This window comes from Chiroxiphia lanceolata, chromosome 6 (assembly GCF_009829145.1).
Source record: "Chiroxiphia lanceolata isolate bChiLan1 chromosome 6, bChiLan1.pri, whole genome shotgun sequence".
Classification (NCBI taxonomy): domain Eukaryota; kingdom Metazoa; phylum Chordata; class Aves; order Passeriformes; family Pipridae; genus Chiroxiphia; species Chiroxiphia lanceolata.
This window is the reverse complement of record NC_045642.1, coordinates 40658317-40685653: the sequence shown is the minus strand read 5'-3', so window position 1 is coordinate 40685653 and position 27337 is coordinate 40658317.

Genomic DNA, 27337 nt, shown 5'->3' with positions numbered 1-27337 from the left:
AGTAACACAGGCAAATCTCATATAAAATCAGACTTAATAATTTCTATTCTTAGAATTATTTGCTTAGGTATTGAACTGTGACTATAATAATAAATCAGTGAGAGAGAGTTCCTCATCCCATGATATGTTCCTATTCTATTCTCTATATGCAGGGGAAGGGAAGCACTAGGAATTATCTGTGTGTGGTTGCACTGACTTCCATCCTTATATGTAACTGGCTTTTTTCTTTTGTATAGGCAAATTTTTCACTGTAAACAACAGGAGATATGCACTTCTCTATGGAAGAGGTTTTGCAAGCAGAACTTACCAGCAGATACCTTCAAAATATTTGTAAGAATCCAACAGAGAGATCATTAAGTCCATGTGATAAATAAATATATAGCATAATAAAAAAAAAAGTGACTTTTCATAAGAATCATTGGTTCTTTCAAGTTCTGGCCTGAACAAAAGTAACAACGTTTATTAAATAGCATTTCAGTGACAAATCTCAAACCAGCCTTTCCCAGAAGGGTGAAGATTTCTGAGATAAGTCTGCAAGAGGACATTTAAACTCATGGGTCAGAGAAGCCATTTCTGATGTCAATGAGCTTACCTGATGTCATAATTTCTCACAAGAACTTAATGTATCTACCTGCATCTATTTTATAGTCAAATTCACTGCAAAGAAATGTCAAGAAAATGAACAGATACAATGAGTGAACTGCAGGTCATTTTTGAGGGAAGTATTAAACCTATTTATGTTTTTTATTGTTGTGGAACCTTTGATGGGCCTTTGCATGGCCCAGCTCTCCTCTGTGTTATACCACACACTGTGGTATGCGGGCTTCAAGTTCACAATTTGGTAGATCTTATGTATTTCCTTTAAATGAAAGATCTTTAAAAATGCATGCCTGACTCTCAGACTATTAGAGATGTGAGAGAATAGTTACAAAGACTGTCCTATGTTAAGGTAAATGTGCATATAATAGAACAAGACATACTAGTAATGACAGACCTTTTTCTTCTCTTTCATCCTTTTATCTTTCCATTTTATACAATAAGTCTATAAATGAGATTTTTTCCTTCATTTCTATAACTTATAATTAACTAAGAGCAGAGTATTAATGCAGTACTAAAAAGTGAATTCTCCAAGTTTCAAAAGAAATGTATTTCAATTCTCTATATTCTTTTCATAACTCAAAAGAAATAATCACCTGTTAAAGAAATATTTTCCTGAGTTTCAGTGTATTGCTCAGTTCTTTCAACATACTATGCATTTCACAGTTTTGCTAAAATATGTAGAAGATAACATATCTGTTGGCTAGGAAATCATACAATGTAAGTATTCCCAGTAGAAAGCAGAGCACTGTGAAGTGTCTGACACAAGTTTTAAGGCAAACCTTTATGCAGTGAAATCAGATCTACAAAACTGGAGGTTTTGATATATATTTCCCATTCTTGGAATTCTGGTTTTGCTTTTAGAATTAGTGAACCTTGGATTAATTTTTTCAGGTGTTAAATTTTGTCCTTGACTCTGTTTGTTGCATCTTTGTCCATGCCTGTAGGAAGATTTTTAAACACACATTACTGAGGTAAACTGGAGCGAAGCGGATGCCAAATGTAGGTCTCATCGAATGTGCAGAATAAGTCTTTCATTTTGAATCCATTTCTGTGAGTACTGCATAGCCTTTGACACAAAAGCTCTGCTCTGCTTCTAAGTTGATTTCTGTGCTATATGCTCAGGCTCCCAAAGGGAATAGGGGACAAGGGCCCAAGACATTGTGTTTACTGATGAATATTCTTTGCTATCATAGTACAGCACAGAGACTGATGGAAATATGGCATTGCATTACCATGAGATGTGGGGTTTACAAGTCTGTCACTTGAAAGGAAGCACACAGAAATCTGAAAAGGTCTTCAAAAGGGTGCACTGACAGATTTAACATTAGAGATCCGTGAAAGCTGAAGACAGGTTTGGGTTACTTCCCTCATCAGTTATATAATCCTTACCTCTAACTGAGAAGTGAAAGCTAACAGTGACTGTGATATAGTATTTGGCAGAAACTCAGAGGCTGTATATTCTGCCTGCACTTTATTAAATAGTGTCTCTGTTGAAACATTCAGCTTCTTACAGCTCAAACTGTAGCAGGATTTCAGTTTCTTTACTTGTTTTCTGTTCTCCATTCTTTATTTCACAATACCTGTTAACCAGCAGTGTTTCTAGTCACTTTTTTATTGATGTTCATTTGGTTACAGAGGATAACCTTCAGCTCAAAAAAGTAGCAGGGGCTGGCAGAGTAGGGAGATGGAAGGCAATTTTATATGGTGACTGTCTTCTGAATTACACTGTGTAATGAAGGTGTAGGTACTAAGGCACCCGGGTCCAAGGAAAATGATTTCATAATTTTTTCCAGGTTTTCACTCCCTTTTTACATTCTTTGCCTTATTTTTGCCCCTGCTGTATTTTAATTACTATTTCACTTATTACAAATGTCCACATTCTAAAATTAACTTTTTTAACTAGTATGGCTTCACCTAATCAAATTTAATGCGAATCTCACATTAAGTGTAGAGATCAGCAAATTTTCTCTCAATAAGGCACCTCTTCCTATCTGTATTGAAGTAAATTTAACTCATATGTGGATTCTCTTTGCCCATAGTAATATACTCACTCTATCAAATCTGATATGTAGTCCCTGCATAAGACATTTAACATCTACTAATCTGTCAAAATGCAAAAGGATTCTGGTGTTTTTAAATCATAGTATCTTTCATTTTTTCACATTTATCTCACTCTACTATTGCTGCAAATAAAATGGGTTTTTATATTCATCATATTTTATGACTTTATATCCACATGCTTTCATCTGGACTCCTGTAACAACTCTTTAGAGTTTACCACTTCTCATATACTTTCCTAACAGTCAGAAATAATGAGAAAATTTCCCCAAAGGCTGACAAAACTTAGCAACATTTGCAGCTCATTTTGCACATCTTTAATTTTCTAATGAAAAATATTCCATTTCCTTGTCAAGTATTAAAGTTAACACAAATAAAATATACAATGTTCTCCATTGCTTGTTAGTGTTGCTCTCTGAATAATAAATCTTACCAGCACTAATGGTAATCTTATGATGTGTTACACTAATATATCCATTTGAATACATTTATCCAGAACACTGCTCATCAGCCATGCAAATCAGAATATCCACAGCTTTGTGGGGACAAATTATGTACTTGGCAAGAGCAGGGCTCACCTGAGATGCATTAGGAAAGGAGACAAAATACTCATTAGCAAATCATTTGTTCTCATTTGTACGGAAGAGAATCCCACCTGACTCTTGCAAACAAAAGCAGAATGTCATTTTAGGGAAGTGATTCTATTTCACTGTTACAAGCATCCTTTTCTCTTTCTGCAATCTTGTGTCAATGTTTATTCCCTGTGGTGTAATAGAAATGGACTTGTTTAATTTTCTTTGCTCCACATTTTGCTGCAGATGTTTTATCCTGGCTATGTGTTAGCATATATTTCATTAGTATGGTCTTTGTTCCATCCTGGAAATACAAAGCATTATTTCAGAATGTGGGTTTAAATACTCATTTATCCTGAATGCAAAGCACATCAATTAATCTTTAATTCTTTGTTTAAGTCAGAACTTCTGCCCCAGCAATCCCATGTGGATCTAGATGAAAAGCCCACCTATGCTGTTACTATAGTCAGTCCTATTTCACTTAAACTAGAAAAGTCTTATCCCTACTAATTATTATACAACAAATAATTGTAAATATACATATTACTAACTTTGAACTGTTTAACTCCAGTATTTGTATTGCATGATAGAATATAGATAAAAATAAGTTGAAAAATCTTGGGGAAACAGGATAAATTAGTTTGCATTGAGCCATTACTATTGTTCGAACAAAACAGTTTAAAGGTGGCTGGTGTATGTCTACGCTATGCTGCAATGATCACTCTGTCCTAAACCCTCAAAAATAAGCATGTGGAACACATATTAGGAGCTTGATTCTTTTCCTATGGTGTACCAAATAATTGCAGTATAGATACTTACAGTCGTGTTTAAATCATCCACCTATCTTTTATTTCAGTAATAGTACATCATTTCCAGCTTTGAAGTTAAAAAATGAGAGCAGGGCCAGATTTCACTGACTTTTAAAGGAAAACTGCTCGCTTGTTTGTACAGTGAGCTGGTTTGTCAATGCAGTTATGGCAGTCTTGCAGGAAATTTTTAGCTAGAAATATTCCTAGTTTTGTTTGAAAACTGATCAAAGCTCTACATGTCTGTGACTTAATGAACAATAGGCTGATGGAAATATGTAGATACAGGCTCTGAATACTGTTGTGTTGTGGTAAAAATATAGAGGAAGCAGAACAAGATGAAGTTATTGTACAGTATTAGAGGAATATTGGATGTAAATATGTACAGTGCATTAAATCATTGCCTTATAACCTTGTTCTTCAAGGGAAAGAAATGTTAAAAAAACTACATAATGAAAGCTCATCAAGCTTGAAAAGACATTGCAGGGATTTTTGAATCTTTCAGTTATTTTCAGTGGAAAAATATACTACATTTTACATGCTGTTAAAGATAACAGTACCTAGGGTCATCTATTGCCTGAAAGGAGCTGCACTTCAGATCAAGTTTCTGGTTTGGGGTTTGTGTGTGCCTTGGACTGATTATCAAAAATTGAAATATGAAGCTTCTACTGACTTCTGTCTAAGAAAATCAGGTACCAGCCATTCAGTGAAGGCTTTATGGTAACTAGCTTTGAGCAGGGGATGTGGGAATGACGGGGAGGATCTCCATGGTGGTTAGGGTGAGATCCTGTTGGGCTCAGCGAAGACAAGGGAAGGCTTTTTGTGCATCTCCTGTCTTGCAAACTCCTCAGAATTGTATTGTGGAATCCAGTCTCAGCTGTACCATTTTAAAAGGCTTACTTTCAGCTCAGTCTTCTTTCATTTCAATAGTGACGGCATACTTAGGAAGATAAGTGTGTTGTGCTTTGATACAGCTCTAAATAATATGCCTTAAACATGATTTAGTATGAAACTAATGGCCCAGTCTGAAACATCTAAACTGCTCTGAGCTTAAGATCATCAATCGGTCTTTTAAAGTTCACAGTTTTCATCTCTCTCACATTTTAGATATGAGCTTTATCTCCAGGAAATAACACTAGAAACCATTCTTCTTCTATTTCCTCCAGCCCAAACTTGTAAAGTTTGAACTCAGGAAAACAAAAAGGGAGCAGAATTTATGACCTCTGTAGAATGAATTGAATCAGGAAAATGATGACTTTATTTTTCTGTTTCGATTTGAGTTTATTTTCAGTCTCGCCTGCATATGCTGAGAAAGTTGAGAACCAGGTACTGGGTAACCAAGCATGACAAGGATTTTTATCCATCCTTACCTGTCATTTCTTTTGGTGGTAGTTTCCAGACTTTTCATATCATGTGTTTCCAGGCTGCTCTCTTGACTGGTAGAGGTCCTTGTAAGGCAAATACTTTATCCATAAACTTTCTATTACAGACTTCATGCAGAAGTTTACACTGATGACCTGTATGTGTGCTACACCATTATTAGCTGGTGAACTGTCTGTGTGCTACATCATTCTTTCCTTGGCCCTCTCATATGCTTGCTTTCATTTCAAACTTCAAGGTTCTTGGAGCAGAGGCCACATTTTCCTTCTGTGTACTCACAGAAATTTTGTGGTACTGCAAGTAAATAAAGAAGGATCAGGTGTGCTATTTTAGGCAGTGAATCCTGTTGAATTTGAACAGCACAAATAATTTTAACATTAATGTATAGTAACAAGTGGTTGTAGATGAGAAGAAAGCACATATGTTTTTCATGTCAAATGCTGGCTAAGCCTAAAAGGGGAATAAATGTTAATGAAACCATGACCCTGAAGGTATGATACACAGATGAGTTCTATAATAAAGACTGCACAGCTCTTACTAACTGTAATAGCACCTGTAAACCCATGTGATCATCCAGCGTCACTTTCTATAAGGTCCATTTCCCCTCCCCTGCTTATCCAAGGAGGGGAGTAATAGAGCAGCTTTGGTGGGCACCTGGAGTCCAGCCAGGGTCAACCTACTGCATTTCTTTTGCTATCTTGTCCCCACTGGCAATACAAATGTTTTCTGCGATGCAATTCTTTCTAGGATTTGTTCACTGTCACTGCTAAAAAATGCTGAGCTGTTCAGGAGAGTCCAGGCTGCTGGATCAGTTAGGATAACCACGGTTACAAGAAAATGTTAAGTGCTAAGAAGCTTAACTGTAGGTCTCTGCTTAAGAACTGCTGTCAGCCAACACCTTTCAGATGCATTTCAGAACTTAAATGGAAAGGCAGATATTTCACTCTCAGATTAAGGGTTACAAAATTGCTGATGTTGGAAGAGGCCTCTGGAGATGGGCTAAACTGACCCCATTGCTCAAGCTAGGGTCAGCTGGAGCCGGTTTGACTCTTCATTTGGTTCAATTTACCTGACACTAATTATTCTAATGGAAATTTTGATTAATTTTCTTGTTTCTTTCTCATTTGGGGGTTAGATCTATTTTTCAGTTAACATACATATGTGATGTTTATCTTGTTTTTACAACTGTTGATATAAAATAAGTTTGAAAAGTATTACCTTCATGGAAATTAACAAAGAACGCAGCAAATCTGAATTATGGTTTCTATGTTGCTAGGCTGAGTGTAGCAAATTCTAGTTCTCATTTATGAAAAGAGCTTCTATGATCCAATCATCCCAGTAAATTCTGTGCATTTGCACAGAGCTCCTATTATTGGTAACTTATATGTATATCCTACCTCTCTCCAGGAACAAGCCAACTATGCAAGAAGCTGCAAAGGTCTTAAGATCTTTGAAGATACGATGGAGCAAGAAATATTTTTGGCATAGAGGATATTAATGAAATACAGCTGGAAAGAGAAAGCAAAACGGAAAATAAAATTCTTTCAGCTCTTGGGGCTGAGTATTCTGAGTAATGAATGCAGACTTAAAGATCAGAAGCAAAAAAGGTAACAAAAAAAACCACCTGCAAATGCATACACATGGTCATCTGTGCACCCCAAAAAGGAGTATTCAGGGAATCTAATTTTAGAAAGGGAAATAAGTTGGATAATTATCTGACTCTTCTAAGGAACGGTTGTTCTTAGCTCAGACTCAGCAGGAGTGCCTTATTTAGCCTACAGAAAATGTCAGGTAATTTCAGTTACCTTGGCTTTCAGTTATAAAGAACCTGGCAAATTTAAAGCACTTTGCATTTGCTAAGGGCATGTAGATGAATAGGCATTACGCATTGGCTGATAGAGAGTAACTTTTTACTTTGTGTTAGTTTGTGTGGCTAATCCTTTTGAGTCAGTTTACTGATCTTTTTTAGTTTTCATAATATAACTTTTTTATTTTTAGTGGGAGTCAAGACAGATTTGTAGTATAACATTTCAGATTTTCAGTGTCTTTTTTTAAAGCTTTTTTACATAAATACTTCCATAATCTGCTTGTATAAAAAGGTCATTTATGACCTGCATGAATAGAAACAGTTATAAAATTTCTTGGCTTACACACAGATTAGATCATTTAGCTTGTAATAAAAGGGAAATATTTTCTACATTACAGGCGAGGTTCTCTGTTTGATGGAAAATTGTATCTATCATTTAAATTTTAAATCAGCAGTGTATGTTAAAACTCTCTCTGACAATTACCCCTTTATATCCTAAATCTACCTACTAGAATTACCACAGCAAAATGACACTGAATTTAATATATAACCCTCTAATACTATCTACCAAACAAAAGGCTGTTTTACCGGCTGTCAAAGCAAGGGATTTCAAAACAGCAGACAGTTAATGTAATGAAGATCCTTCCCCCCCACGTCTTTATATATTTCTCATCACATTAGGACAATGTCAACTGAACATTGGATGCTACTGCAAAACTAATCATTACTTCTGCAGTTATCCATGCCTAGTTAACACCTTAACTGTTGGGGCAAAAGAACTGATTTTGTAGATTTGGGTGGTTACTTTTACATGCAAAAAGCACCTTAAGGACCCAATTAAAAAAATGTGAAGTTTAGAAATTTAATCTATAAATTTAAATTAAAATTGAGATTTTCAGTAAAGTAAAAACAAACTAACTTCTTGAATTTAGAATAATTCCATATATTCAGAGCAGTCTAGGCAAAATTTGAGAGCAAGTTAACTTTGCAAGCAGGATGTCAATCTGGTACCTTTACCTTATCGAGAGAAGCCCCCCTTTAGAACTGAGCAAACTTTTTCCTTTCTGTTTTCACGTGGATCTGGATCTGGACTCCCATTCACGACACTGTATTTAGTATCTGCTAGGGGGATGGCAGATATCTGGGGGAGTCAGAGGGTGCAGTAGGTGCAGCAGCCATTCCAAGTTAATCTACCTGTAATCAGGAGCAAGCTACCGCATAGAGCAGCATCAAATAAAGCGCTGATAACACTTCCAACCTACAAAATCCAAGATCTCATTTGCTTTGCTTTTTAAGAGAAACTAGTAATTGCTAATTACAGGGTAGTGAAAGTTAAGTTATCTTGAAACAAGCTTCAAGAAAAAATTTTTCTGATCCAACGATCAACATTGTTTTGGCATCAACCTGTGCAACGTCTCATTCATATTTCTGCCAGGGTTACACAGCAGCCTCTCAGGCAGTGCTGAATGTCTTTCTCTCTCTGAAAGCAGCTCCTTACTTTTCCACCTGAGCTGGTAATCATCGACCCACAAATTACATAATGAGCAGGGTTCAGCTGTTCAGATTTTATGAGAAACTTTTGGGTAAAACTACACGCTCAAATTTGTGTCCTTTATCACTATCATATATAAAGGGCAGTGGCTTACACCTTTGAATTTAAAGCATTTGAATTGCACATTTATTCACTGAGGAAAATACAGACTAGCTCATTTTTTTGATGTCTAGCTAATGTACCTACTCTAGTAGTACCCAGTGATATGTTTTTAATGTTAGCATCTGCTTATACCAAGAAAAAACTCAGCAAGCACATAAAAAACCCACATCAGGTTCTGCCAAAATTATTTCTGCAAGCTGTACCATATGGTCAAAGATAAAATCTAATATTGGAAATACCAGTTGTTTCATTGCTAGCTCTAATACACTGAGGAAAATAAGATATTTACTTCAAAGGATTCATCATTGGACTTTATCTCTTCTGGTTTTATTGCAGCAAATGTCAATGCTGCCTTTTCTGATCATTCAGCTACTCATTAGCTCCTTGGCAGATGCAATACTCCTATCCTCTTACAGTTAAATTTTAACAATCAGACTTTTCCCTATCTATCACAGCCCTCAAGCAATTCATGCTATCAGAAGGAAAAGTAACTTGTCAGATAACTGAACCAGCCTCATAGCTGAGCATTCTAAATAATTTCTTCAGTAAAAAGGAGGATATATAAGAATTTCTGGATCCCTTCTGAGCTGCACAAAGATTTTATACTTCCAAATCTACTTTACCAAACAAATTTACCTGAAAGTTTATTCAAGTCTATTTCAGAAAACGAACTGGATAGTGGTTGATGCCTTTTATTCTCAGTAATAATGACAACATGAACAAAGAATGTTGTTATTTTATATGTCTGAAGATAAAAATATGGTGCTTATATATTATATACATAATATATGGCATTTCACAAAACACAGCTATCTAAACACATCTTAGCTGCTTAAGAGTTCCTATATGACTGAGGCAGTTTTTAAATTCTAAATGAATTTTAGCCACAAAAAAGGATTATGTATTTTAGATCTCTGTGAAAGCATATCAGTTTGTAGATAGGCTTGCATAGCCTTCTGAAGAAATGAAGTGTTCCTCCACATACATAGATAGAAGATAATCCTAAGATTTTTTTTAACTGTGATCTTTTTTCTCTTTAGTTTGAGCATGTTATGTAAGACAAAGATTTACCTATGGAATCTACTGCAAGCTGGCATCACTGTCAATATTTACCATTTTTTATTAGCAAGTCATTTAGACTAGTCCATTCAGAAACTCTCATTATAACTCCTATCTCTATTTTAATCTTGATCTGGTTCAAATGTATTATAAACCTTAAAAGATTGATTTACTATTACTCTAGAGTAGTAGTTTTAAAATCCATTTACTGATTTCAAAACAGATTCATAAATTATTGAATCTGGTCCAGTAGAAAAGTTAATTAAATATACTTGTTCAAATTCTGGGATTTGGGTTTCTACTTTTTTATTATTTTTTTTATTATTATTTTTTTTATTTTTTCCTAAGGCAATCAGAACAAAAATCACCTAATCCTGTAAGAATGAGAAGAATGTCCATAACTGGTTCATGCCTATGTTCATGCCTACTGAGGAACTTTCTTTGAAATGCTATTTGCTATCGATTAAAAAGAAATAGCAGCTAGCCATTTGGAGAGGTAATCTACTTTTCAGTCAGTGTCAGGGATTGCTTGGTACCAGCTTTATTCAAAGTGACCTTTTCAAAGCTTGGGATATCAGTGTTTCCAAGTCTTTCCCTGAGCTGCATGGATGAGATGAGAGTTGGAAAAGGTATTACTTTGAGCTACTTTTTTTGTGGAACATTACAAATATATCTGTGTCAGTACAGCTCTGTGTTGAAGCTAATAAACAGGAGATGTGAACAGCTGAATTTCTCTGAGATGGCAGTAAATGGGACAAAAATAGCCTGGTAAATGCTTATGTAAAATATCAGAGTTCCTAATGTCCTTTGATGTCTCCATAGAGACTGAACTGGCAGTATATTATCAGCCACAATTATGCAGTGATTTGGATTAGGCCTGCTGGGGCAGGGGAAACCTACTGTTTGTATTCTTATGTACATACACACACATACATTACAGACACATATACTGCCACAACTTTATTCCAGGAAAACCATTTACAAAATTTTTAAACTTTTTTCAAAAAAACCCTACTAAGATATCTCACTCATAAATAAAAAAATATTTTCTTTTGTCTGTATTGAAATATTGGTTTTAGTCAAGTCACAGTCCTTTGCTCTATCTTTAAGTGACTTTTTGGAAATTTCAGTGTATCGTTTATCATCGCTTTTTATGGTTTTGGTTTTTTTTTTTTCTTTTTTCTGGAAGCAGATTAGGGAAGTTTTTGTTGGGTTTTTTTTTTTTTTTTGGTTGTTTCTTTGGTTGGTTGGTTTTTTGGAGTGTTTTTTAGTTTCTTTTTGTTTGTTTTTTGTTTGTTTTTTTAACCTTAGTTTGTGATGAATGACCATCTCATTCTGCTTGTTTGGCCAGACAAATCCCAGTTCCTAGCTATTTCCACTTGCTTCAACCTTATCCACACTAGCTTGCTCCAGTGACTGACATCAGCTATTTGGGGAACCAGGACGATTGGGAAGGCAGGCATCCTGAGGACAGGTTTTAAATTTGTTTGGTGGTTTGCCCCACTTACAGGAGAGGTGAGACAATCCTATCAGTTGTTCCCAGTTGTTCCTTTTGGTTATTGCCACGCATCAAGTTCTTGTCTCTCTCATTTCTGCATCTCTGATTTGCAGCCTTGTTTGCATCTTATTCTCCAGTCTTTGTTCCTTACATTGGTTGAGGCTCCTTGCTTCGTTTGCTGTTTAAATTCTGTCTCTTCATTCCTGATTCCTTACTCCTTGTGGAGCACCGACTGAATGGTGACCAGCCTGTCCAACATCATTCATCTCTCTCTCGCATCTCCCTGGCCCTGTCTTACTCACAGTCTTCAGCTTTCTGGCCTTCACCCAGTCTCTTGCAGTGCTGCTGTTTAGTTCTTCATGGAATCACAGAGTATGCTGAGTTGGAAGGGACTCACAAGGATCATCAAGTCCAACTCCTGGCCCTGCACAGGGCCATCCCCAAGAGTCACATCATGTGCCTGAGAGTATTGTCCAAAGGAAATACTTCTTGAACTCAGTCAGGCTTGCTGCTATGACCACTTCCCTGGGGAGCCTGTTTCAGTGCCCAACCACCTTCTGGGTGAAGAACCTTTTTCTAATATCCAGTCTAAACCTCCTCCGACACAACTTCAGGCCATTCTCTTGGGTCCTGTCACTGGTCACTACAGAGAAGAGATCAGTGTCTGTCCCTTCTCTTCCCCTCATGAGGAAGTTGTAGACTGCAATGAGGTCTCCCCTCAGTCTCCTCTTCTCCAGGCTGAACAGACCAAGTGACCTCAGTCTGTCCTCATATGGTTTCTCCTCAAGGCCCTTCACCATCTTCATTGCCCTCCCTTGGACACTCTCTAAGAGCTTAATGTCTTTCTTATATTGGGGTGCTCAAAACTGCACACAATATTCAAGGTGAGGCTGCATGTTCAGCTTTGTGCATCCCTGACTGGCCAGTTTCCTGAACCTCAGTTCACTCCTGTCCGTATTTAATACATAACTATATTCAGCAGCTTGGCCCAATGCTCTGCTCCTCTACCAGACCTCAGATCCTGTTTCAGTTGACATACTGCCTTGTTGTCTTCCCATTCCAGCTTGGTCCTAACCTATAGATCTAACTGCCCCTTTGGGGCATCTTCCAAAACTTTAATTCATTCCTTCATTGAAGATGATTATTTTTATAAGCAGAATTTTCCTTGAATTTAGGAATTATGAAGATTTTTTTTTTCTGTAGATATCCTTTTAGATTTTTGAAGTAACTACCAGACATGAATCACTGACTGATGGTCTTTAATGGCTCACTGTGGCAGCGAATAATTGGTAGTTCTATAGAACTACAGAAAATTGTATCCCGAATGGTTATCTCATTGAAAAGAGACAGCTGGTACCCGGATCAGCTATCCTGACTTTTACTGCAAATTACAGGATGGGGATTTCAGGATAAAAATCTCCTGTTTTAGCAGTGATCAGTTAAAGGTTCCAGACAGATTTCTCTACTGAGTATATCCAGGTATTTGATATAAATGGTGACAGTGTACATATTTGCTGTCAAATGAAGATCAGCATTGCAGTCATATCAGGATGGAAGAAAGAAAGTCATAATGACATTTCTAGCATAAGCAGCTGTCTATTAGGATTAAAAAGTGCTAAATGTGAGCATTTTCCATATAAATAAATATAATTACTATCTTGATAATATCCTCCCTTGAATTCAGAATTGGTTTACAGGACTACATCAAATCCTCTCACCAAAAAATTTTGAAAAGAAATCCTAAAGATTGACCTTTTAAAAACATAAATGCATGGTCATTAACACCATGTTAGTAAGAATGTAACACATTCACCTCCACAGTAGGAAAAAAGCAGCTTTGCTTCACCTTTAAGCAAAACAATAGGACCATCAGTTCATTCCACTGAGTTGAGGCCCAGCTGGAGTCTGCTCGTGGGCTGTGGATGAATTTTTTCCTGAATGAGAAAATAAATCTTCTGATTAATTTTTAGAAATTTATTAAAATATATTCATATAGTCTTATCTATTGATAGATAGATGTGTAGCTATGGAAATGTGATAATCCTATTTTGTTCCCCAGTTGGACATTATAAATGGAATACTTAGATCAGGTATAGATGTTCACCTCAACTCAGCATGACTTAACATCCTGACAAAGAAGTATTCGAATTGGTGAAGTTTTCTGCTGTGTATGTTTTATAGGTTAGATAACTAGAGAACTGTTTCATGGAAGCATTTTCTCAAAAAATGTCTTCCCTTTTAACTATATATCCTTGGCATTTATTTGGCAAATATTTTTTCATCTCAGAAAAGAAATGCTTTCATTTTTAACATTGAAAAAATAATTTGTCTCAGCAGACAATGCCGTAGATTAGACTATAAAACTGAAGAAAATAATTTAAAGACCTGATTAGATTCCTAAAAATGGGAAAACTTGCATAGTTTGCAACATTTATAGCTGAAGAATAAGTTAATAGAATAAATAAGGTGATTCTGATTGGGATTTGGTAATGTAGTATACATCTGGGACTACAAACTGATTCTTGTCAGTCATTCATGTGCTACGCACATTCACATACACTCTAACTGAGCTATTACAGCTTTTCAATAAGAGAGTTATTTTGAAGGAATAGAAAAGCTTTGATGTATTATCGAAAACAGGGCTGTTTTGAAATAGCCTTCCCTGAGGATCTAGCAAACAAAATTAACATCAAACATACATCCTTGACAAGCATTTTTCCTCCCATAAAGTATATAGCTATAAGCACACAGATGCACAGTATTTTTAAATTTGAATTTAAAATGCAAATTTGCAATTCAAGACTGTGGAAAAGAGCATTTGATAACCACAATCCTGTTCACACTGACAACAGATTTTCAAGTGCTGAATCAGGCATTCTACAGACTGACATCTAACTGAATAACTTCTGTTAATCTTTCTGCATTAGGAAAGTTTCCACTAAAATTTTTTTAAGTGCCCTTATAATTTTCACTAAGGCTTCATGATCGTTGCTAATAGCAGAAAAGCATTGGGTATGGAGACCATGCTTCACAGACCTTAAGTCTGGATATTTGCACTGCCTTATCTACCATCAAAGCTGGGTTCATCAGTGGACCCTTGTAAAAAGAGGTTTGTAGAGGCTTTTATACCATATTTATGGTGCTCGTAGAACAAAATGTGTTACTTATTGCATTCTAGTATTAGTTAATCCATCATGGAGCTTCTTGGTAAAATGGTATTTGGTTAAAAAGGTTTGAGCATACTTTAAATGGTATACTATATTCATCTTTTATGGATACTGTGTACAGTGTACTTGCAGCATTTGTCATGCAATTCTGTTGGTTTTGATACTGTAAATTAGTGAAACACTATCAGAACTGGCCTCTCAGCTTTGGATTAGGACTGGAGACAGTCAGAGGCTGATATACCTTTGCTTTATTTGGAGCTGTGCCTGTGAGAAGACTTCCACTGGATAAAATCATAAAAGTTAATCTGTTCCCCCCTGAAGCAGCAGCCAGGTCTGTTCCAAAAATAACTAGCTATTTTCTGTATCACAGGGTAAAGCTCAAGTGTGAAAAAAGAACATAACTGATTTTTACCACAGAACAGTTATAACAAAAATATCCAATCAAAGGAAGAGTTTGGCATAGTTAAAGGCATGTGAGGAAGACAAATAAAAAAAATCTAATGTAGTATTATAAGGATTTATGGAGGAACACCAGCATTACTCTCTTACACAACTGTCCAGTTTTTCCTGTTCACTCAATTTCATTCTGGTGGTTGGCTTATGCAAGAGTTATGTCTTGCCTTTTCATGCCTTTTACTCTCCACAGTGCATAAACAATGGCGCCGAAGAAAAGATACAAGGACTCCCTGAAACAACATCTCAGCCTTGGCCATATTGATCACCATAACTGGTCTACTCTGGCCTCCAATCGGGAGGCCTGGAGACACACCATCTATAACGCAGCTGTCTCCTTCGAGAGCACACGCAGGATCACTCTCGAGGAAAAAAGGCAACGCAGAAAGAACCGTGTCTTGCAGATTACACCATCTAAGGAGTCTTTCTGCTGCGCCTTTTGCAATCGGATATGTCTGTCACGTATTGGCCTCATAAGCCACCAGCGTGCCTGTAGCAAAAGTGGATAGTGCCTTCCCAAATCTTCGTTCGCGAAGCCTAGCCATGAATGCATAAACAATGGCACACAGTCCTGTACAGCTACTCTTCTCTTGTCCCACTCAACTCATTTTAATTCCCATTTTTTTTTGCATCAAGACCTTGACTGTGACAAACTAGACCATAAAGCAGGACCTGAAGAAAGAAGAAAATCATGCTGCACTGATCCTCCTGCTCTGTTCAGCACAGAGAAGCACCGGACCTGTGGAACTCATCCCAAACACATCTTAGAATTGCAAAAAGAGAATCTAGTCAGGGAAAATTGTTTCAAATGACTGGAGAATTGTCACTAGCACAACTGGAAAGCAATAAATCATGATTCATGCCGCTTTTCCTTTAGAAGATTTATTTTAAGTTTACTTCTAAACCCAAGGAATTTGGAATAATCATTCCAGTTGAGTTTATAGATTGCAAGACATTGCATTCATGAGGTGTTTACTCTATAGATTTCACCCACCTGTATTTTAGGAAAATTTTCTATTTTGAAAAAAAAATTAAAAATTAGATTTATTTTTTTTACTTAACAAAGCAAGAGCTGTTTCTACAAACAGTAGTATCTCTAAAGAGCTTTAAACTGAAACAACAGAATACTACGTACAGAAATATACAAAAAGAGGCAAAACACAGTTTGCCACTAGCACCACCTTCTGTAGAGTTATCCAGAAGGTGGCTGTAGGAAATACATGGTGTTCCCAGGCTCTTTTGCATACTTTTTCCTCACATAATCCACTTTCCATGGCACTGAATTTATATACACCTTATTCAGTATTTCGTATACTTCGTGGAACATGTGGAGGCAAACCCTATTTGGTTATGCACCCTGAAGCGAGCAATTGTCATCATAACAAAAACGTTTCAAGTGGAGGAAGTCTTGTCACAATCCAGGCCTATGAATACCTTTAAAATATAAGTCTGGGAGATACTAAAATCAAGGAATCCATCAAGATATTGATTTTACCTCCTACTCTGATTTTCCCCCAATCAATCTTTCAGTGCTCTAGAGGTGATAAATACCTGTTTCTGTTTCTTCTAAACACAGGGATAGCTGCCTTCTCACCTCCTGTTTTGCAAATATCCCCTCCTGCTTCACAGCTACCAAGTACCTTTTTCTATCCTGTGGGGCTTGCTACTTCTGCTTCAGACCATAAAAGTGGCCTGTGTGCCAGAAAACTTACCTTTTAATTTGGCAGTATCTATCAGTTCAATGAGTTAATATGTTTCTCTGAACATGTATTCTTAAGCCATGATATTATTCTGCATGGTGAGGGTAAACACCAGATCTGACCGACCTCCTTCATATAGGAAAGAGCTGCAATATTTTCATGTCTATATGAAGCAAAGAGAATTTAAGACTCCTTGTACTAAACTTAGAAAAAATTAATTCATTTGGATGAATTGTGTGAAATGTGCATTTGCATATGCACATTTCTGGAACACAGGTTTTCTTCTTGTCATTATGTCCAAGTAAAATGTTTGTAAACAGACAGTGCTTTTGTGTAATGTGCCATGCAATGTGTGCTTGGGGAATACTTTTTTAGCCAAACTAGTCCCCAGAATTTTATATGGGACATCCAGGAGATAGAGTCCTTCCAAACTAATGCAATTTGTGAAGACTTTACTGTAAGAGACACTGATAGCAGCTTATCTTACCTATTATACTGGCACAGGAATTGCTGCACTAAGAAGCTGGACTGGCCCAGAGCCAGCCTGAGAGAAAGGGGACATTGTTACAGCAATCTGAGAGGAGACACTTGTGGTATATGGAGCCACTTAGAGACAGGCAGCTTTGGAATGGAGCAGGTACAAGAAGATAACAAAGACGGAACTATTGCAAAAGGGATAGGGTTTTAGGAAGATGTTTATGAGAGATGATCCAGAATTTTTTCTTCTTTCTTTCTTGAGAAATGTTGTTTCATAAAACCAGAAATTTTATTTGGAAATATATCAGACTTAAAAAAACCCCCAAAACCAAAAAGCAAACAGCAACAACCAAACACCATAACACACAACAGTTTCTGATAGCAGTGGGAAGAGTAATAACTAATGAGTAACTGACAAGTTTGTGGGTAGGACTCTGGGGCTCTGAAAAACCTTTTGGGATGAATTCGCAGCTGTACCCTGTCATCCCAGACTGCACAGGAGTTCTTTGACTGTCAAATGAGTTCTGGGCAGTTTTCTTCCATGAACTATCCAATATTTATACAAAGTGGAACAGCTTCAAGGAATCAGGGGAGCACAGTGGGTTAGGGAAGGAGCCATACCCAATGTCCAGCTGTTTAGCTTAATTAATTACTGGCAAATAGTGAGATCATGCTGTCATATATTTGGGTATCAGAACTAAACGATGTGAGAGAACAGGTCAGGGTACTCTGAGATGGTACTTGACAACTCTGCTTAGGGCAGAGTTTTACAAAAAACTTTAAATTAGCATAATATTGACTCAAGTTTCAGCTTCCAAGGGATCTGGTAATTTAAGAGTAATGTATACCTAAAAACTCATAATAGAGGATCTTGTTAAAAAGGTCCCCGACAGGACAATGGGGCAGGCAGAATGGACTTAAACTTTCTTACACAGTTTTGAAACAAAGCTATGAGTTTAGCAGTAAAAGTCATACTAATGTATTGAATGTAGTGTGTGGGGGGAATTAGGAGAGGATGACTGTCTGAAATAATTTTCATGGTCTTATGTTGTTATTGATCCAAGCACAGGTTAATTCTGGTCTTTAGGGCAAATTAATTTCAGTAAAACAGGGATGATACTTGTAAACAGAATGGAATCAGGAATTCTGTCAAAGAGAGGGATAATAATATTATGTAGATTTGTGTCTGACACTGTCAGAAAGAAAAAAATTTCAACAACTGGAGAGCACCCCTTTGCAATACCATAACTAACAAAAAAATATTCATCCTGTTCATGCCTAGTGTTCAGATAAAGTCCAAAGGTATGATGGAGAACCTTGTAAAATTATAATGCATTATGTATGTAAAGTAAATCAATTATTATGCAAGAAAATGCTCCTGTTAAACTTGTCTAGTAGTTGTACATAGGAGCTGCTCAGTTTATGAAATGCTAACAGTCATCTTTGTTCTTTGTATGAGTACATTATCAAAGTCATCAGTCCTCATTACTTTTAACTCCCTGTGGTGCTAACCGAACATTCAGAGTGCCCACCACTGTATTTCCAGTGCTAACTGAAGGCTAATAAATTATTGGTTCAAGATTTTTTTCTTAACCATATAGCTTGATACACTGTAAACAGAGAAGACAAGTGTAGAGAGTAGCAGACACTTAATTCAGTTTAGTTAATATTTGGCAGAACACACTCAGATACGTTTTTAGCTACCAATGACTTAAAAGTCTTGATTTTATTTAATTGTTGTTTTTCATTAGTTTTTAGATGAGATGTTGAAAATTATTTGATCCCATCATGTAGAATATAATGATTTACAGTTTAATTTACCCTAATATTGACTTGCATTGTTACTAATCATCTTTAGTACTTGAATACATTTGGACTCCATGGGGTGAAAAGAACATTTAAATTTTGCTTTTCCTTGGCAACGGACAATAAAACAAAGGCAATCCTCATCTAACTTCATTATTTTTCCTTAGCCTTATCTGAATTTGAAGAAGAATAGAATAGCTAATGTTACACAGAAGTCACAGTGTTACCTTCCTTTTACTGTTTCTGAAACAGTAGTATGCTTTCAAAGTATGAACTAATTTAAGAAGTATTACTGTATCTATTCTTTTTACATTTCCCCTTGAACACAAAAGCAATTTCACAAGTGAATGATGAACCGGCTTCAGATTCAGTTCAGAGAATACAAACTTTCCAACTGCAGTCTTTCTTTCTAGGGGAAAAAGGGCTTCTAGAGTCTCTAACTCAGACTCCAGTTCTGTGTTTTTACAAATAACCAATTATGTTATACTTAATCTTCGTTCACAAAGCCTAGCCGTGAATGAATGAATGAATTATATTATAGAAAAAGAAGTGCTAGCTGCAAAGAGCTTCCAGATCAATAGACTGGAGGCAGGAAGGCAAGCAGAGTTACAAGTCTGCTCTAGGATCAGTCACTGAATACACTGCTTTCTCATCCTCCTCATCATCTGTCTACTTTTTCTGAAAGAAAATGGAGAGGGAGCTTACAGCTGATGGAATAGAGTACATCTTTTTGGAGGAAAATTTCTATATCTTGTTCTCATTTAAATAATTAATTATTGATACAGTACACTACTGAAATGTAATTGTGTGTGAAAATTTTGCAGTGTTCCCAAGATAATCATGCAGTAGCCTGACTTAAATGCAGTAAATCACATACAAATAATAAACCCTGCTATGTCATCCTCTTCTTGGAAGGACATTTCTCCCCAGGCAGGGAACAGATCCAGAATAAACAGGAGACAGCTTCTTGCAATCTCAAACAAAAAAGCAGACAGAAAATATTCTGTTAAACACCCTTGAGCCACATAAGAATTTTTGATTAACTGTATGAAGACTGACACTTGGGAGAAAATTTGTTGGTTCCAGTAATATTACTTGTATGAGTAAGTGCTCAGCCACACAAGCAGGTGTTACAACTCTGTGCAAAAGCTCACTATAATTTTTTCAGAAATGAGAGATCCAGAGTGATCTTGTGAAGTGAGACCATGGAAAACTCATGAGGTTTAACAAGGCCAAGTATGAGTCACCTGAGTTGGAGCAACCCTCTGGCAATGCAGGCTGGGGAATGAACGGATCAAGAGCAGCTCTGCCAAGAAAGACTGGGTGGTGTTGGTGGATGAGAGGCTTAACATGAACCAGCCATGTGCGCTTGCAGCCCAGAAAGCCAATTGTATTCTGGGGTGCATCAAAAGCAGAGTGGGCAGCAGGTCGAGAGAGGTGACTCTGCTCCTCTACTCTGCTCTGGTGAGACCCCAGCTGGAGTACTGCATCCAGCTCTGGAGCCCTCAGTACAAGAAAGACATGGACCTGTTAGAGTAGATCCAGAGGAGGGCCACCAAGATGGTCAGAGGGCTGGTGCATCTCTCCTATGACAAAAGGCTGAGAGAGTTGGCATTGCTCAGCTTGGAGAATAGAAGGCTTCTGGGTGACCATATTGCAGCTTTTCAGTACCTAAAGGGGGCCTACAGGAAATCTGGAGAGGAACTGTTTACAATGGCATGAAAAGATACAAGAGGAGATAATGTCTTCAAACTGAAAGGGGGTAGGTTTAGATCAGATATTAGGAAGAAATTCTTCCCTGTGAGGGTGGTGAGGCACTGGAACAGGTTGCCCAGAGAAATTGTGGATGCCTCATCCCTGGAAGTGTTCAGCGCCAGGCTGGATGGGGCTGGGTGGGCTAACCCTTTCACTGGTCTAGCAAAAGGCGTCCCTGTAAATGGCAGAAGGGTTGGAACTAGATGATCTTTAAGGTCCCTTCCAACCCAACCATTCTGTGATTCCATGCTTCTATGACCCTATATTTAACATTTATCAGAATGACTAATTTCTTTCCTACCACACTGAAGAACAGCACACAGAACGTACTGGTTTGGAGGTCAAGAAGATGCAAATTATTTTGCCAGTCTAGTACAATGCACTTCTTTTTTTTATCAGTATGTGCTCTGCGGGACAGTATTCACCATTTCAATATGAAATGAAAATGGGCTCTTAAAGGCCCATTAGAGACAAAGATAGCTACTGATGGGCTGAATGTTGCATGAATTATTAGTGTCTCTGAACCTACGTGTCTTCTCTATAGTAATCATCTACTTTTAAAACTGAAGCAGAATCTGTAATGCAAGAAATACTTTCAATACATCACAGTGTCACGAAGGTTGATTTGCTATTGAGAGCTTGTATTTACTCTTTAGTCCAACATACTTTTTACTGGGTTGTCAAATTACTTTCATCTTAGAATTACTAGCTTTTTTTTAATTTTAATTGGCCAAATAGCTTTGTGATTTTTTACACAAGAAGGTTCTGCTGCAAAACATTATAAGCATGATATTGGCTACTTGTGACTTGTTTTATATATCTGCAAATGAGGCAAGAGATAGCATCCTTTTCAGCTCCTTTTTTTCCATTTGTTTATACAGATTAGAAGGTAATTAAGCTCATTTTCCAAAAAAAATGTGTTAGGGAACACTCAATGAAGCAGCCTCATCAACATCAGAGATGGTGACAATATGAGGGGTGTGGAAAATTACTTTAGCTGCTCACATGACTCTAGATGGATTATAAACAAGGTGTGAGACTTCAGCTTCACTCTAGAAATGCAGGAATAAGACTGGCTTGCTTCCATTCTGGAGCATTCAGGCAGCTTTAACAACTGACATACAAGAGTTCTCAGGGCCTACAATGTTGTAGTGTAAAAGTGAGTGTACTGTTTGTGCAAAACAAGAGGCTAGTTTACTTATATGGTATAGGCACATACCTGTACAGTCTGAGTGAAAGAATGTAGCACTATAAGGGAGGAAAATGCAGGAGAAATGGAGTTCTTGTTACCTTTCTCTACCAGTAGCTAACCTAGCAAGAAAACAGTAATGAAATTCTGTCAAGGCTGGTTGACAGTGAATTGGTACTATCAGAAGAAAGACTTAATGCTTCAGAGTTGTGTTTGAGTTGTAGCAGCCCTCTGCTCAAATCCCAAAGTGGTCCAATTTAAATGCCATACTTTACTCGGAGGTAGGTATAGAAGTCTCAGAGGTGTGTATAAAACTGGTATTTGGCTCAGATCTTCCTAGTTGTTTAGAAGCATATTCTGCAACCAGGTGAATATTTGACCTGCAGGCTCACAAAAGCCAATAACCCACAGGTAGAATGGAGATAATAGTTTAACACAACACAGGCCTCTGCATAGCTGTGTCACAGAGTCCTCAACATGCAGAGGGACAGTTTTGTTCTCCTTTCTGGCATGGTAACAGGAGGTGAGAGTTTCATTGGTTAGTTAAATATAGCTGATAATTTTGCTTGAATAAAAGAGCAGACTAACCTTTGAATTCTCTGGATATGAATAAGTAATGCCCAATTGTTTCCAAATATATTTCAAAGCACTGTTTTGTGTCAACAAGTTTATCTGAGGTGAACTAAAAAAACCCATGTTTTCCCAAAGCTTCTGTGCCAGTTGGTTCATCTATCCATATTTGTGTACATGAGGAGGACTCCATGCTTGAAAACTAAATTGCCTCTTAATAGACAGATACTGTAATTGCCATTAGCATTGTGGCAGACCGGAATTCAGATACTTTTTTTACGTTAGCTTCTTTGGCAACTGTGCCAAACTATGAAAACTGTGGATGTAACCCTACAGTCATAGGAGGATGCTCAAGATTAATTAAATAGTCATGGCAAGACTCATGGACTCACTGCAAGGTAGAGTTTGTGCCAAGGCATTCTGATTGTGCTACTTATTATTCATGTCACTGTATAGAGGGAAAAGTGCATGTAATCATATAGCCATCAGTTATATATTACTGCAGAAGGAGGAAAGATTAGAGTGTCTCACGCATCTGGTCTCATGGGAAGAAAGTAAAATTAGTTTGTGAATCCTCTACACTTGCAATCTTGGCATAAGCATCTAGAGGAATGTTGGAAAAGTCCTCTGTAAGTGTGACTCACTCTATAAACAAATGAGAAAGGTCAAGCAAAGTGATGCTAACAATTGTAAACTTCAGAAAGAAGGAAGAAAAATGTTTGAAAGATAAAGAGCTGTGCACAAAGGACATCATACCACTGCTGTCAGTGAAAGTGAGGAGAATCACTATGATTAAAGGTGCATCAAGCAGTCTGAATGTAATTTCACTATGAGCTGTTGGGTTTTCAGAGTAAGAAAAACTTTGAAGGCATTTGATTTTTGCAGAGAAAACTATAAAGTCATGCTTAAAATGCATTTTAGAGCAGTTCAATGTTCGTAAAGCTCAGTCTTTCAACTGACGCTATTCATAAACCAATAACAGCATCTGTGAGATGTCACATACCCACTTATTATATGTGATTTGGTGAAAACATGAATATCTAATCTGTATTGCAATCAATGGAAGTTGCAAATTTTGCTTCTTATAGAATGGATTTCTATCCAAAAAAGGTGATGTTAAGTTGTGTGATGTTCATTTTTGCTATTGTGAATGTTTGTAGAAGAAATCTGTAGACAGTTCTGCAATGAATGCTGCATTTCCATAATAACCTAGCGGGCTAATATATGATAATTAGAATGATTTATTATCCTAAGAGAAGAAACGTATCATTATTGGCATGCAGTGACATCAGGTTATATGTTGCTTTTATAAATGTTATTACAACAGAATGATTCACTGTGAGGCTTCAGGGATCATCCCAGTGCCACCCGGCTCTTGCAGGAAGGGCACTAGCAAGGGGTGGGGAATTTTTCCTGGATTTTGTCACCTACAGCATCAACTCACAAAATCCTGTGCTTCTGGCAGTTCTGGTAGAAAAACTTGCCAAATAAAGATGTCAAAAAACTTATTAAGAGGACGGAAATTCTTAAAAAAAGAAAAGGTTGAAAACCATTTGCCAAAACACTGGCTTATCCTTATTTGTTTTTCTAAGAAGATTTTGTTGAGATTAGCCACAATTTTTCATGGTTAGGCTTCTCAGAAGAAGAACCAGCCTAAAGCAGATGCCATGTTAGAGGGGTTTTGGTAGGTTTTAGTTCATTATGAATTTGTCCCTAAGAGATTGCATGTTAGATTGGAATGTTTAAATTTTTTTTTCATGTCATACTAGATTTTATTTTGAAGTATATTTTTATCTTTGCATTTTTATTTTTTTAAGGTCTCAAACCTGTGACAGTAAGTAAGAAATTCTATGATAAATCTTTTGTACATTTTTTGCAACATGGATAACAGCTTCACCACAATAATTGCTAGTGTGAATTTCCTGGAGCTCATTTAGGAAAGCTAAAACTCACTAAGAAATATTGATGAGAATGGAATCAGAAATTATTTAATTATTGTGAGCATAATTAGTAGAATACATCTATCAAATTATTTAGTTCAATAACTGGTTTAATCCATTAACTAATTAATTAAACTGGGCAGCATGTTTGTGCAGTGGCCATTACATGGTTCTGTGTGTTACAATCTTGTTACTCAATATTTAACTCACATTCTGATAAAATCTGGGGTGCCTGATATCTTCATGGCAGTCTTCTGTGCTTATAAATATTGTATATATTACTGAAGACTCAAGATCTCTTCCTAAAACTGTTTATGTGACAGTCCAGTTGTGTGATACCATCACTTTTCATGTCCATTATACTTGTTTTTCTGTTTCTTGGTGTTATCTGAGTCTTTTAATTTTTTTAAGCAATTCTGACCTCTTCTGTCCCTAAAGGTGACAGTTTTAATTAGACTTAGAATTATAAGAGAAAATAAATCTAAGTATCTTCTTTAAAGTGATGTGCTGAGTTATTATAACCTATTCTGCTGTAACCTACCAGACATATTATAAGCAAAGGACATGTAAGTGACTGGCAGCTAACACAAAGGACCTTCAGCTGCAAATGTCTTTAAAAGCCACGTAGCCTGTAAATTATAGTTTAGAAGGTGCTTTTAAATATTAACCAGTAATGGTATCCATGACCCCAAAAATACACTATTACTCTATTATGGGGATTTATAAACAACTGAACTGATGTATACAAAATACATTCACTATGTTAATAAGTAACTTTTTTTTTAATTTGAGACAGACAGGCTCAAACTTTTGAGTTAATAATATCCCTCCCTAAACCTTCAGCTGGATTGAGGGATAGTTAGAAATGTTCTTGCATGAAAAATAAACTGGATAAAAGATCCCTGAGCATCAGTGGACCAAGTTCAGAATTTGAATCATTAAATGAAGCTCTCCTCTGAGCTGTAAGGCTTTTGCAATGTTAGGCAATTAACTAGATTTACTTTTGGCTCCTGTATCAGCAACAAACAGTAGTCAGCACAGTTTTAATTACAGCCTGCTGTAAGACAGAAAACAAATGCAGATTCAGATTGATTTACATACTGAATGAAGCTCATTTTGCAGTTTGATATTTTTTCTCTAGATCTCTCTGAGTTTGTTTTATTTCTTCTTCACCCCTCAGTGCTTTAAAATTTCTCTGCTTACATGATTTTTTTATCACCTCTTGGCTCCAATACACTTCAGTTAACAGGAACAAGATCAGCCCATGGAACCCGGATAGTTTCTGAGTGGTTTTGCTTGAAGGTCCATACTGCCTCCCTTGTATAGCTGTCTCTGTCCACCTCAGGACAAGGCACACTCCTCCACCGCACTTTCTGTGGGAGGTAAGCTCAGGTGCAGAGCTGAGAGCTGCAGAATTGTTCAATGGCTACTGATCTCAGCACACGGGGAACCACCCTCCCTGAGGTGCTACATCCTATCCCATCATGAAGAGCACAGAGAAGTGCACTATTCATATTTCTGAATTTGTCAATGTCAACCAAAAATAAAAACCAGGAAATACCATGGGAGTGGTTGTTGCTCTGCTCTTTGAAGTCCAAATTCTGAAACAAAGGTTAGGCTCGGGAAAATATGTTCAAGAGTGCTTCTACATCTTTGTTCTGAAAAGGCTGAAAAGCCAGAAGAGCTATCCATGTTGCTATCTATCTACTAAACTGCAGCACTGTTTAAGTGTGCAAACTGCTAGTTGCTGCTTTTGTGGGAAACACAGTTTAAATAAAAGCACCAGGGGATAATGGGACTTACATTCCTGTGTTGAGAAACTCAAAGTGGGAGGGAAGCCATAATTCTTACACTATGCACAAACACACACACAGGTTTCCCATGGTTCTGACATACAGAAGTCACAGAGGGACATTAGACCACTCAAAACCTGGTAATAAATACACTTTAGCCAACAGTTACATCTCGCACTAACCCTAGTGAAAATTGCCAAAACAAATGCTGAAAGATGCATAGATAGTTTTGAGTTGTTAATGTATGGTTTCTTCACAGATAGAATATATTTAACTTCATTCACACTTCAGGGTACTACCTTTCCCCTTCTGGGAACTCAGCTTCAACTGCTCAGTGAGTTGTCCAGCTGGCTGGGATGTAGGCTCTCCCACTTGTGTACATCTAGCAGTGTTAGGTAGCAGTAGAAATATTTTTGTACTCTAGCAAGTCTCAGCTAATTTCACAGTCCCTTGGGTCCCGCAAACCTTTCTTCTTGAAGAGCACAATGGCTTTTGGATCACAAGCTGAATTATCCTTGGCTTTATTATTTCTCAACATCACATATGTTAGCTATTTGTACTTTTCTTTCTTGCAGCGTCTTTTGAGGCACTCTTTGTGGTTATGAGTAACGTTTGTGTCTTTCCTTATTTTCATATGCAATGAAAACTCATTAAAGAACAAATTCAGACACAACCTCTCATTTTCATACGATTATGAGGTTCATTACAATTCCATTCTCTATTATAGACTCATAGAATAGTTTGGGTTGGAAGGGATCTTGTTCTAATTCTTCTGCCACGGGAAGGGACACCTTTCACTAGACCAAGTTGCTCAGAGCCCCATCCAGCCTGGCGCTGAACACTTCCACAATTTCTCTGGGCAACCTGTTCCAGTGCCTCACCACCCTCACAGGGAAGAATTTCTTCCTAATATCTGATCTAAACCTACCCCCTTTCAGTTTGAAGACATTATCTCCTCTTGTATCTTTTCATGCCATTGTAAACAGTTCCTCTCCAGATTTCCTGTAGGCCCCCTTTAGGTACTGAAAGGCTACAATATGGTCACCCAGAAGC